At 43.0% G+C, this 12,993-nt stretch overlaps 1 protein-coding gene across 1 annotated transcript in view; it reads left to right on the top strand.

The window, feature by feature from the left end:
* The first annotated feature begins 6,771 nt into the window (after nt 1–6,771).
* The window catches only part of LOC108791187 (monocarboxylate transporter 2-like), a 51,215-nt gene continuing 44,993 nt past the window's right edge, over nt 6,772–12,993 (top strand). The window contains exon 1 of the mRNA XM_018561593.1: nt 6,772–6,862. The gene's annotated coding sequence lies outside the window, so the exon portion shown is untranslated. The remainder of the gene's footprint in view (nt 6,863–12,993) is intronic.

Genomic DNA, 12,993 nt, shown 5'->3' with positions numbered 1-12,993 from the left:
GCAATGGTTGTACAGGGATTAAAAAAATGTACGATCTGCCTATCTTGGACAGGCAGATCGCACTCTCGATCATCGCAAGCCCGCCCCCCTGAGGGGCGGGCTTCCGATGACCGCAATGCTGAAGGGCAGTGTGCGCGTGCGCACACCGGCCCGTTCGGCATTTGTCTTCCGAGCACCGTTCTAACCAGCCGAGAATCGTACGATTCCCGGCTGGTTTTCGAACATGCTGGTTCGACGGAAGACGTGCGACCGTACAGTAGAAACGGTCGCACGTCTCCGTTCACACTGCTCGATTCTCGTACGATCGCGGGATTTCCCGCGATTCTTATACGAGAATCGAGCAGTGTATGGGCACCTTTTGGAATTGGTTTGCTCTACTTTGAACAGGGAGGAGGGAAAACATACCAGACACCACTAGGCAAAAAAACTGGATACTCCATGGGTAAAAAAAACATTATACAGCATTATACAGCTCACCACCTATGGGTACTCCAAGTAGCTAGCTGCTAAACCTACACTGTTACTTCACTTCTGTCTTTACTGCCTCTGCAATGACACTAACATACAATGGATGATTGCTCCTCAGAGCCATTGCTTTTCATTGCAGACACAATCACTCAGCAATGACCCTTTTTCTATTCTGTGCAGTGGTGTATTTTGGTTTTGTGCTGCCCTAGGCAAGACTAAACTCAGGCACCCCCCTCAATCTAAATTTGCCCCACCCCATCCTGTTTAGGTCATTTTGCGCAACCTGTCAGTCACTGGATACAGCGCACACGGAGTCTCAGGAGAGCTGTGCATGGTCTCAGGTGGGCTGTGCATAGTCCCTTTCCCTGCATACATGTGCTGCTCCTCTTACCTGCAGCTCGAACTGCCATCAGTACCAACAGGCTACATTGCAGTCCCCAGCCTGCTTCTGGGACATCCCACCATCAGATCACATGCTATGGCCAGCCCCGAGCCACTTGCTGCTTCTCCTCCACCTGCTGCACAAAGCCAGCCGGACCGCATCTCACTGGGCCCTCCTCTCCACTGGGCAGCTCTCAAATTAGGCAGCCACTCTTAGGGCCTTGTGGCCACCTAGTTTGCCTTATTAGGCAGTCGACGCTGCCTGATTCTGTGCCGCCCAGCCTCGGCCCACAAGGGCAAGTCTGGCCCTGTCCACCTCATTGGTTTGGGTGGCGTTTCCTGCCTTGGGAAGTGCCGTCCTAGGCAAATGCCTAGTTTGCCTTGCAGTAGATACACCCCTGATTCTGTGGGGTAAGTAGCCTGCACTCTCTGCCTATGCTTAAGATCCTTAAGATCCTTTGGCTTTGCCTATATAGGTATTGGGCCAGTCAAAGCTGAGTTACGGGATGTCCCACTACTTGTAAGGAGGAAAGCTATCATGCGCCTGGATATCTTTACAATTATTACATGGTATAAAAGAATGATTGGTCCACTATATTAGAAAAATCTTTCACAGTGTACTAGGGCTCTTAATTTCTCTTATAAAGCAATAGTGTCACTGAGGTCAAAGTGAAGACATCTGTCAGATGACAGTGAGACTTCAGGAGCAATCCCTTGTGCAGCTACAGTTAAAGTAATATCAAACCATCACATCTTTTTCATCATTTTTTATTAAGAGGGCCAGACTTGACTGAAATGCCTTTTGTTTTGTTTTTTTACACCTTTTATTTTCTTAATTCTCAAGTTGTCCACAAACTGCAACCCCCCCCCTTCCTGTGTGCAGGTGTCTCCCGCAACAAGACAGCTGCTGAGGAGACACCTGTGCACGTTTCCACAGCTAGCTGTTTGCGTCCATAGACATACACAGCTTGCGGCAAGCCACGGCCCCCCACAGTCACACTTTGACTGACAGCAGAAGGAACCTTTGGCTCCTTTGCCCTCAGTACCCTCCCCCAGGACCTCAAAGCTTGGGGAAAGCCAAATATTTTCCTGGTCCCAGAGGAGGAGACGACTGACCACAGGTAAGTGTGGGGGGGTTACATAAAAGGTACTGGGTGCTTTTTACCTTAATGCAGCCATTAAGGCTTGCCTTCAGTGGTGTAATGCAGAGTGAAGAGATTAGTGGTGTAACACAGAGTGCAGAGATCAGCGGTGTAACGCAGATTGTAGAAGTCAGCGGTGTAACGCTTAGTACAGAGGTCAGTGGTGTAATACATAATACAGAAGTCAGCGGTGTACCGCATAGTGCAGAGGTCTACGATGTAATTCAGCATACAGAGGTCAGTGGTGTAACGCAGAGTACAGCCGCCAGCAGTGTAACACAGAGTGCAGAAGTCAACGGTGTAATGCAGAGTACAGAGGTCAGTAGTGTAACGCATAGTAACTGCCCTCAGTACCCTCCCCCAGGCCCACGAAGCTTGGGGAAAGCCAAATATTTTCCTGGTCCCAGAGGAGGAGACGACTGACCACAGGTAAGTGTGGGGGGTTACATAAAAGGTACTCGGTGCTTTTTACCTTAATGCAGCCATTAAGGCTTGCCTTTAGTGATACTTTAAACCAAAAATATTTTATTTAATATAATATGTATGTGTTCTTATGCTAGTTACACATGCTATAGTCTGATTGTACAATGTCCTTTATTTTTACCAAAAACTATGCAGTACGAGGGCTTGTCTGATTTTACAGCTTATATCTGCCAACAAATAAAGGTTCATTAAAATTTTAGGGCACATTCTTTTACATACAGTACAGTGTCAATTACTGTTTTCTGTGATAAAGCTCTACCAATGCATTTTTTATGGTACAACTAAAAAAAATAAACATTCTGCAGGTTACCTGTGGTGGCCAACAAGAGTATCTAAAGTATGTAAATCATACAGTTTAAATATTATATGCGCATTACTGCATGCAGCTGCACTCGAGATGCACATCTATCTATCTATCTATCTATCTATCTATCTATCTTATAATCCATCTCTTAAGCTGTAATATTTTGTTTAACAGGGATGCAAAGTAACTGGCTTTTACAATAAAAGTTGTAGAAGTGATAAGCAGTATGTTGCGTGCTAAAGTTGGTAAACCAATAATGTCATTCTTCTCTTCATTTATATATGAAGATAAAGACATCACTTTAGAATGCGCCTTTTATAAACAATGTACAGCAAAAACACCAATCACTGAACAACAATGTATTTAGAATTTGCCTATACAAGCAAAATTACATCCAGATGTATTCAAAGCTGAACTCCAGGCTCTCTTTAAAAAGCATAATGTATGGGCATCAGGAAGCAATAGAAAAATGCACAGAAATTAAATTATTTAAACTGTAGATTAATACTGAACTCCCATATAAGCAAATGGCTAAATACCAGAGCCATGCGTATTCTTACTTTACTCTTGGTGTGCTTTGTGTAATTCCTCCAGACAAGAACTGACTGGCAACGTTTGGCCCAGGGGGCAAGTACAACCCAGAGGCCAATAGTGCAGTGACTTGGCTCCCCCTCCCGCTGTCCCTCTTCCCCTGCCTTCTCCCCGCCCTCACCTTTCGCCACCCATGTAATGTTAGTGTGAATGGTCAGGTGATGTGAGGACTCACCGGGAAGTCCACTGACTAGTGACTAGTTAGGGGATGGCACTCTCCTCCCGCTGGGCTCCTCACCTAGTTCCAGCCTTACTCTGCTCCGTTTCCGATACTCAACTGCGTCTTCCAAATCAGTGGTTTTCCTGACAACCTTTCTTCATGTGTATGTGCACTTGGAAGTGATGCGGTCGAGAAATTGTATGGGACATGGACAATTACAGCAAACCAGTAGCAGAGGGATGCATCATCACTGCCGTGCATGCACGCACGACTGCTGCAACCCTGGTAGTTCTTCCACTGACTCCTAGCTGTAGAAGGACTACAAATCTCAGAAATACATTATACAGCAATGCAGAATACCAGCAGCTATAGAGGACTACAAATCCCAGCAATACATTATACAGCAATTCAGAATACCAGCAGCTATAGAGGACTACAAATCCCAGCAATACATTATACAGCACTGCCAAAAGGCAACTGGCTATAGAGGACTACAAATCCCAGCAATGCAAAAATATTGTATATGAATTTGCTACATACTCTGTGCTGCCACTCTGCTCTGGGTTAGCGACCTGATGTCCCAGGCAGAGGGTCTCAGGAGGGGTGCAGAGGGTCTCAGAAGTGGGAGATATGCGGGCAGCAGAAGTGCTGAAAGCAGGCACCGTGTGGTTCCACAGAAGCCGATTCAATAAAAAAAAGTGAATTGTCAAGGTGTGGTGGTCAGTTGTAATGCAGAGTGCAGAGGTAAGTAGTGCAACACAGATTGCAGAAGTCAGTGGTGTAATGCAGAGTGAAGAGATTAGTGGTGTAACACAGAGTGCAGAGATCAGCGGTGTAACGCAGATTGTAGAAGTCAGCGGTGTAACGCTTAGTACAGAGGTCAGTGGTGTAATACATAATACAGAAGTCAGCGGTGTACCGCATAGTGCAGAGGTCTACGATGTAATTCAGCATACAGAGGTCAGTGGTGTAACGCAGAGTACAGCCGCCAGCAGTGTAACACAGAGTGCAGAAGTCAACGGTGTAATGCAGAGTACAGAGGTCAGTAGTGTAACGCATAGTACACAGGTCATCGGTGTAAAGCATAGTACGGAATGCATAGTACAGTGTAGCGCATAGTGCAGAGGTCAGTGGTGTAACACATAGTGCAGAGGTCAGTGGTGTAATGCACAGGTAAGCGATGTAATGCAGAGTGCAGAGGTCAGCAGTGTAACGCATAGTATAGAGGTCAGCGGTGTAATGCAGAGGTAAGTTGTCTAATGCAGAAGTCAGCGGTGTAACGCAGAGTGCGGAGGTCAGCGGTGTAACGCATAGTATGGAAGTCAGCGGTGTAATGCATAGTGCAGAGGCCAGCGGTGTAACGCATAGTTCAGAGGTTAACGGTGTAATGCATAGTGCAGAGGTCAGCGGTGTAACGCAGAGCGCAGAGGTCATCAATGTAATGCAGTGGTCATCAATGTAATGCAGAGTTCAGCTGTGTAATGCGGAGGTCAGAAGTCAGTGGTGTAATGCAGAGGTCAGCGGTCACTAGTAATGCAGAGGTCAGTGGCGTAACGCAGAAAGAACAGGGACTTACAGTGCACACAGTTAGTCTGATGTCCTTATTCAGGTGCTCTGCCATCATGCCCTCTTTCTTTCCTGATGGTGGTAGGGGGAGCATCGATGTTGCCTGCATGTTTGAGGTGAAGCCTCCAGCAGCCTTCTTGTGTCCTCCCTTCAGGACCTGCTTTTCTGAAGTATACAGCTAGCCAATGGTGGTGCTGCACTCTCCCTCCCAACCTATAGCAGTTGCAGTGGGTGGAGGAAGATGCAGGTAGCCGCCGAGGAGCCCAATCAGTGAAGCGGGCAGTTACCAAAGGCACCCGAACCGCTTCTTCTCCTCCTTGGCCGCTGCAGCCTGCAGCTAATGAGCAGCTGAGAGGGGAGAGCTGAAATAAGTGATTTCCGCTTGGCAGCGGGGGCCGTTTTCAAGGGGCATTAGAGAGCACCAGGGGGCAATTGCCACTCTGCTCCCTGGCTCAGTCCGCCCCTGCTTCAAGATCTGTGCAGTAATTTAGTGTGACACATTTTCTATGTGCAGGAACTTCCTGTAATAAAGACTACCGTAGTCACTCCTGCTATCTCTCCTTGTACAGGATGACTGGTCTTGTCTTAGCCCCCTTGCAGTTCTCTGCAGGCAGCCTGTAGTGGATGGACTTGCTGGGTCCCTCCCACAGCTCTGCTCCCTGCACAAGTTTTATGTAGCAGTGTGTGATGTCATTGCTACATTACAGGTTAATATATAGGTTTGCAAAGGCATTTGGTAAACTCGATGTGGATTTATACAGTTTTTGGCTATTGAGAGATATTTAAATAAAAATGTTTGTGCCCATAGTTCAGTTTTAATAGTTTAATTTATCTTTTGACAGTTTTGATAACGTAAAGCAGTACAGAAGTTCTAAAATGCAAAAACTTCCCATCTTCTGGAGTATACTACAAGCAGGCACCCATCTCCTACTTGTGATCTCATTGCAGTGTTCTGGGCTAACTGTTGCAACAACCCCTAATATTTACAAATACAAATTCCCACAAGGTTGTGGTCCATTTGTCTCTGCTTGTCACCTTGATAAAGAGGGCCCACATTTGAAACATCATAGGTGTTTTAACTGATATGGGACTTCAGTAAACTGTCACTTTGGATTTCAAGTTGGCGTGCTGGCTCTTTTCTGCATTTGGATTTACACAGTACAGCCATGCACCAACCCCTGGAGATGGGTTCATGGGAAGCTTGTGCAGTATAGCTTGATGTACTGTAAGCAATATAAACTTGACAGGCATTCTAATACTTCCCTACTCTATCCAAAACTAATTTTAAACATTTCGACTATACATAAAATTTAACAGTTCTCTTTAATCTGACTGCTCCACAGTTTTAAATGGTGAAAGCTGAATGGTTGCTATAGACGAGCATGCTGTCCATGTCATTTCTTGTGGTACAACGATAAAAAACAAAGTCCTTTAGGGTGAAAGTAAGTAGTCTAATGTGTGTTGCTCTGTAAAACCTCCCTTTAGCACAGTTTTCCTTAATAGTATATTACATACAAGGTAATACTTGGGCTGGGTTGCCTTAGGCGCTTGTACTAAACACTGAATACAGAGAGTGAGCCAGAAAGACCAGCCCAAGAATCGTCACCCTCCCTTTCTTGCTAATACAAACAGCCAGATCATTCTCAGCCTACTCCTCCTACTAAAACATCTGAAACGTCAGTGAAACACTCTAGTGTATTCATTCATACTTCTAAAAAAAAAAGAAATATAAAGCAAGACGCGAACACGAATTCCAGCATTGATCAGGTAACCTGATTCAACATACTTTTTTTTACAGCCTAGAGATAACAATTGTGGAATATATCCAGATCATTTAGTTAACAATGCATTTGTATGAGTTAGCTATAAGGATGCATGTTGAAGGAAGCTAAAAATGGTGCTGCTGTGTGTATAATTGCTGGTTTATTGTCTTTGTGTAAAGTACTGTGTGAAAAATACAGCTTGCATTGGGAGTACAGAGAATCTTCCCTGACTTGGCTGGGAAATATGTGTAGCTGTCCTACATTTCAGGGGGCGGGTGAGCTTGTTCCATGCTACCAGTGGAGAGGAATAAATGTGTCATTGTGACGTTGAATAGTCTTACACTGCCATGTTTACACTGCATATGGATGAGTGAAATCTGCAATATACAGACAGCTTACTAGAAAACCCAAGAGAAAATCTCAGCACATACATACACTTAATCACAGATATGTTAAATCTTTTCTTCAAGCAAACTCTGAAAAAGGAAATGTTAGTTTTAACACACATTGTACAGTTTGCTCTCCTTTTTTTATAATCTACAAGAAAATATGTGACCATATGGTGTCTTCAAAACTGCTGCTTAGAGGTTGAGCGTGAGACATAACCACTATCAGCTGTAATGAATGTAATGCATGAGGAAGTATGGCACATCCTTGCTTGGGTAATCATACCCTTATGTAAACTAATCAAATACAGATTTCATGTAACCTGAATATAAAGCAGAGATGAATCACATTGTTTAGCCAAATGAACACTTTTTTTGTAAGGATTTTTCTTTCGATATAAAATGTATTAGTAGATCTGTATCCATTACCTTGTACATTTACACTAAGAGGTCCAATACAAATTCCTTTAGAGCAGAAGGGAGTTCACTTTTTGCCATCTATATTTATGGATTTACTTAAGAGCTGTATTTTTATGCCTCCTATACATGAAGCCAGATGCGTGCAGTGAACAGATTTCTGGTGGGTGAATCAATTTGTTGAGTTTGTCAACCAAGTTCTTTGAACCAATTACCATTTCATCAGTGGTCAGTACGGTCAGTAAGTAAGCAGGATCCAGGGTAGGATCACTCTTTTATTGATGGGCAGGGCTCAGGGAGCTATAAGATTGGACTCCCAGTCCCATGGTCTAATGGACCTTACAGGGAAATACTATGCTTTCTTAATTGGGTCAGGTTGTAATAAGAAAGTATTCTACTATTTGACTATGTCGGTTAAGTTACAAGGGACAGAAAATCTTGCCCCATAATCAGCCAGAGAAGTGAGTAAGGGGCATGAATCCCCTACCCCTTCCTAAAAATGAGCGAACAGATTTCTGGTGGGTGAATACATTTGTTCAGTTTGTCAGCTAGTAAAAAAGTTATTTGAACCAATAACCATTTCATCAGTGAGTTCATGTTCTGTCCTTTTTTGCAAACATTTAGTGTAATCCACACTATATCTTTGCAGAAAATATCAGAGGGCAAAACAAAGTGCAGCAAAATTCACACATCTAGTGTTATCCACATGTGAAAATCCTTTTCACACTATCGAGAAGCCACCAATCAGAAGTCTCTCTGAATCCTTCATCATATGAACCCAGTGAACACACAGGTGCAGAGGGGTGCTCACCTGGTAATATAGACCTGAAGTAGGTCTCACTGCGCAGTTCCCTTCTGGATGTGGTGTGAACAAGCCCTCAGTGATACTTTAATCCTCTTCAATACTATCTTTGAGGTCTCCTCCTGTCACCCTTAACTGGTTCTAATGCCCTCTTCACCACCATACTACCTGTCATTAGGGATGGGGTTCCAGGGGGTTCAGGCTGATGCAGGGTTTGGTCCAACTCTGGCTGTTCGCCATTCTGTAAACCAGCCAAGTAAAATGGCTGTTCACCCATCGAGGTGAGCATCCAGCTGCAGTGGGAAGTCATACACTTGGTATTACTATGTTACTACATGTGACAGTTTCCCATAAGGCAGCGGAATGGGACCAGGGATGCATCACTGGTTGCAAGGATGCTAGCGACTGCTGGCATCTTAGCAACCATTGATGCATCCCTGGCCCCATTCAGTTGACAGCTGGGCAATCCCAGTAAACACAGGGGCAGGATGCAGACTGAAATCATTGACCAAATCAGCCATGGCCATATTGGCCAATTATATAAGCCAGCATGTGTGAATCTAAAGTATTACTGGAAACAAATGAAACATCAAGGTGGCATCAAGTGCACAGTGACTACACGCAACCTTTCCCATCCCTTGATTTGCCCTAGGTACTACCAGCATAAAGGGTGACTTCCAGTGATCTACTCCCTTCCATCACATCCCTTTTCTAAATCTATTACCTCATCATATTTCAAAGACAAACAAGCTATGCAGTCATATATGTAGGTCACTTGGCATGGATGAATCAGCTTTTTTGAACAGCAGGACTTACTTGTCCTTGTTGCTGGCATGCTTGATGGTGCTCAAATTTTTAATTGTGTAGGAAGGTGATACATGATGTTTTTTCCTGGCGCTAGTTCCACTTTTTTGGGTGATTTTTTATTTAAATCATGATTTGTTCTCCAAAAATAACAGTGATAATATATAAATACATAAATATATAAATACATTAGTGTTCTAAAAAAAAAAGCAAAATGAGAGATGTCTGATCATCAGGAACCATATGAAATTCGTATCGTGTATAGCCTACTTCAGGGTTTACATACACTGTAACAGTTTTTTTGCCATTGATAAACCTTATTGTCCTTAAAGAATATCTACACCTTTGTGAAGAAATGTATTATGTTTCATTGCTACACAAGATTTTGCTTTGCAGTTAATTGTTAATAAGATGTAAATTTACTAGGGTAGAGTGAACAAATTACACTTTTTCAACTTACATCATCTATTCAATGAACAAGGTGATGCAATACCAAATGGCACTGCATGCAAAGTAATTTAAACTTAATTAAATCAATCAAGATTAGGGATAATTAGAGTCCACTGATTCAATACAGCTAGGCCTAATTACAGCTAGCCTTTTTTATTTTGAACCATCAGAGTCAGGTTACAAGCTTATATCTGTCTTTACTACTATCATATCGTCGTTGGGGTTTTCAAAGTTGAAGGTGTACAACAAACGGAGCAAAATGCAAGATGCATCAATATAAAATTCACCTTGTGGTCCTCGTGGGATGAATGCTGGAGATGTCGGTTGACATTGCCGTGATGGCAAATCTCACTGATCAATATTAGAATGCACATCACATCATATTTTTGGCTGTATAGCATATAACAAACAGCACATGTTACAGGGTATCTCACCATGGTGAACTACCAAATGCATTTGTTGTGGACTAAGAGACATCAGCAAAATGGAATAGTTTTGAGTATAGAAAAGTAATCTGGTCACATGAATCCCAGGTTCTGCCATCACTACAAAGGTAGACTTATGGAACAGCTTGATAGCCTTAAGATGAACTGGTACCAAGCATTTGCAGAAAGGATCATCTATATACAAGGTATTAAAAATCATAACACATTGATAATAATATGTAGAATAAAATTAAGTGATTTACTTAAAAAAAAAAAATTAACAGGGTTATTCACAAAAGGGTGAAGAGTTTGGAGAAGGCAGGAGCATGGAACAATCTAGGACAACATAGCTGATGTGGAACAGTTCTCCAAGTCATCTCACTTTCCAGTTCAACTATGTTGTCCTAGATTGTTCTATGCTCCGGCCTTCTCCAAACTCTTCACCCTTTTGTGAATAACCCTGTAAAAAGACAATACATTCCTTTAACTGCTAATAGAGGGTAAAACAGTACGAGTCTATGGGGTCTATTCACGAAGCTGTCAGAATAGGAAAAAAAAAAAAAATTCCCATTAAAAAGCATTGGGACATTACTATTGGCTATTTCAATTTGCAATAGCCAATAGTAAACTAGCATTAGCCGATGCATATGCGTTCGGCTCGGCTGAGCCGCTCGGCCATGATCGGGTGCTGTACGGGCTATTGTGAATAGCCCGTACAGCACCCCTTCGGTTCTACTGAACCGAAGGGGTCCTGGGGCCGACGCTAGCCGAAGGATCGGCCGAAGCTACGGCCAGATCTTTCGGCAGCTTCGTGAATAGACCCCTATATTTTATGATTTGTGTCCATCTCATATTTCTTTCTCCAAACATTCCCTATAATGTAAATGTATTTCTAGAAGCAAACTACCATACTCTGAAGCAGAAGCAAAAATCTGCTGGATGTTTGTTACAATGCTACACAACCATACTGTATATATACATTGTATATAACATATACAATGTTAGAACTACTGCTATAACAGTCCACAAAGTTGCTATGGGGGCAGGCTAGCGGGGAACTGGTCAGGGTCCCTGAGATGAGGAATGATGGGCTGAAGAAAGCTCCAATTAGTGTGTCCTAGGATCCAGGAAACTGCAGAGCAGCAAGTGCCTGATGCTAGAATACTGAGAGGTGAATTTATCAAAACTGGAACAGACACAATCTGGAGCAGCTGTGCACAGCAACCAATCAGCTTTCTCTTTCATTTTTAAATCTTAACTGAACAAACTACAGAGGGAAGCTGATGGGCTCCAGATTTTGACTGCTCCAGTTTAATAAATTCCCCTCTGAGTGTTTAGGCATTAGTGGGAGGCATTGCAGACCAATATAATGTAGAACAGCTACAGACTTATCATCAGTGCAGGTGCCCACTGGGGAGAGAAGTCCTGTTCTTCTCCCAGTCAAGTGAGCTGTCACAGGAACATCGAGAGGATAAAAAGGAAATTTCACTTCCACCTCCCATGGGGCAAGCGTACTGACATCAGGTCTGAATAGTAAGTGGGTTGGGGACAGAGCCTCTGTTGCACACTGTCCTATGCAAGGGACATTTTTTCCTCCCCTTGATCACTGACACTGTGGCATTTTTTCCTCTTACTGACCATTCGTTTGCAAAGTTAACAGCTTATTTGCCATAAGTAAATCAACCCTTATAAGTTGGATGACTCTGTGAAGACAATGTGCTTTCTGTGGTTGATTTACTAAAGGCAAATTGACTGCTTACGATGCAAGGGAATTTTTTCTTTGCAATTAATTTTCGCTTAGCTTAGTAAATGTGGTGAACATTCATTTTGCAAAGCATACCCAATCATGTGCAACATGATTGGATGATGAAAGTCAGCAAAGCTTTAACTCAATCACTAAGCTAAGGGAAAACTCCTTGGCAAAGTTAACAGCCTATTTGCCTTTAGTAAATCAACATCTCTATGTCTAAAACATAAGGATGAACAAGAAAATGTAAATAGTCATATAAATGATACTATACTTTAGCTTTAGGTGTTGTCATGGTGAGACCAAAACGTAAGCCTCCTTCTTTTCTAGCTCAACCGTCATTGCACTGTAATTACAAATTGTACAGTTACTGTTTGGTTACCTAAGACGATTGAAAGACATTATATACTACACACCTGGTACATTCCTCAGAACAATTGAACTATCTAGTAGGGGGAGCTAGAGGTACAGGTTACCCAAGAGAAAAAAATAGTAGCAAGTCTTGCATGATTCTTTATAATTAATTAAATTAAGTAATTGCTGTTTACTCTTTAGGAACAGTCAAGTTGATTGAAATGACCCTGTGATAGCAGAAACTATTGGGATCTATGACTCTGTAAAGCTGGTCATACACCTATACATTTTCTGCAAATTTTCTGTGGTCAGATGGAAAAAGTGCAACAGATTCCTCCATCTACGCTAAACTGTGTGCATGGAGCAAACTCACGCTGGGCCAAGCTCTATTATCTTGCTAGTTGGCCCCGCTGGCTCTTAAAATACCTAAACACTGCCTGCATCCAATCAGATTGTTCAGGTATTTTGACAGCCAGCGGGGCCAACTAGAAAAATACTGAAGCTTGGTCCAGTGAGAATTTCCTCCATCCACAAAGTTTAGCATAGATGGAGGAATCTGTTGCACTTTTTCCATCTGATCATAGTAAATCTGCAACTAATCTATAGGTTTATGGCCAGCTTAAGACCCCGTTCACATACCTTTTGCAGCAGCCGGGATAGCGCGACTTTCGGGGCGACGTTCCAGCGACGGTAGCGCAACCTTCTCCGTCGGGCTCCATAGAAAAAAAGCAAAATCCGCCAAAAAAAGGG

The sequence above is a fragment of the Nanorana parkeri genome, unplaced genomic scaffold, assembly GCF_000935625.1.
Source record: "Nanorana parkeri isolate BGI_ZX_2015 unplaced genomic scaffold, ASM93562v1 scaffold532, whole genome shotgun sequence".
NCBI classification, from domain to species: Eukaryota; Metazoa; Chordata; class Amphibia; order Anura; family Dicroglossidae; genus Nanorana; species Nanorana parkeri.
Note: the sequence above shows the minus strand (reverse complement) of the source record. Positions and strands in the feature narration are given on the sequence as shown.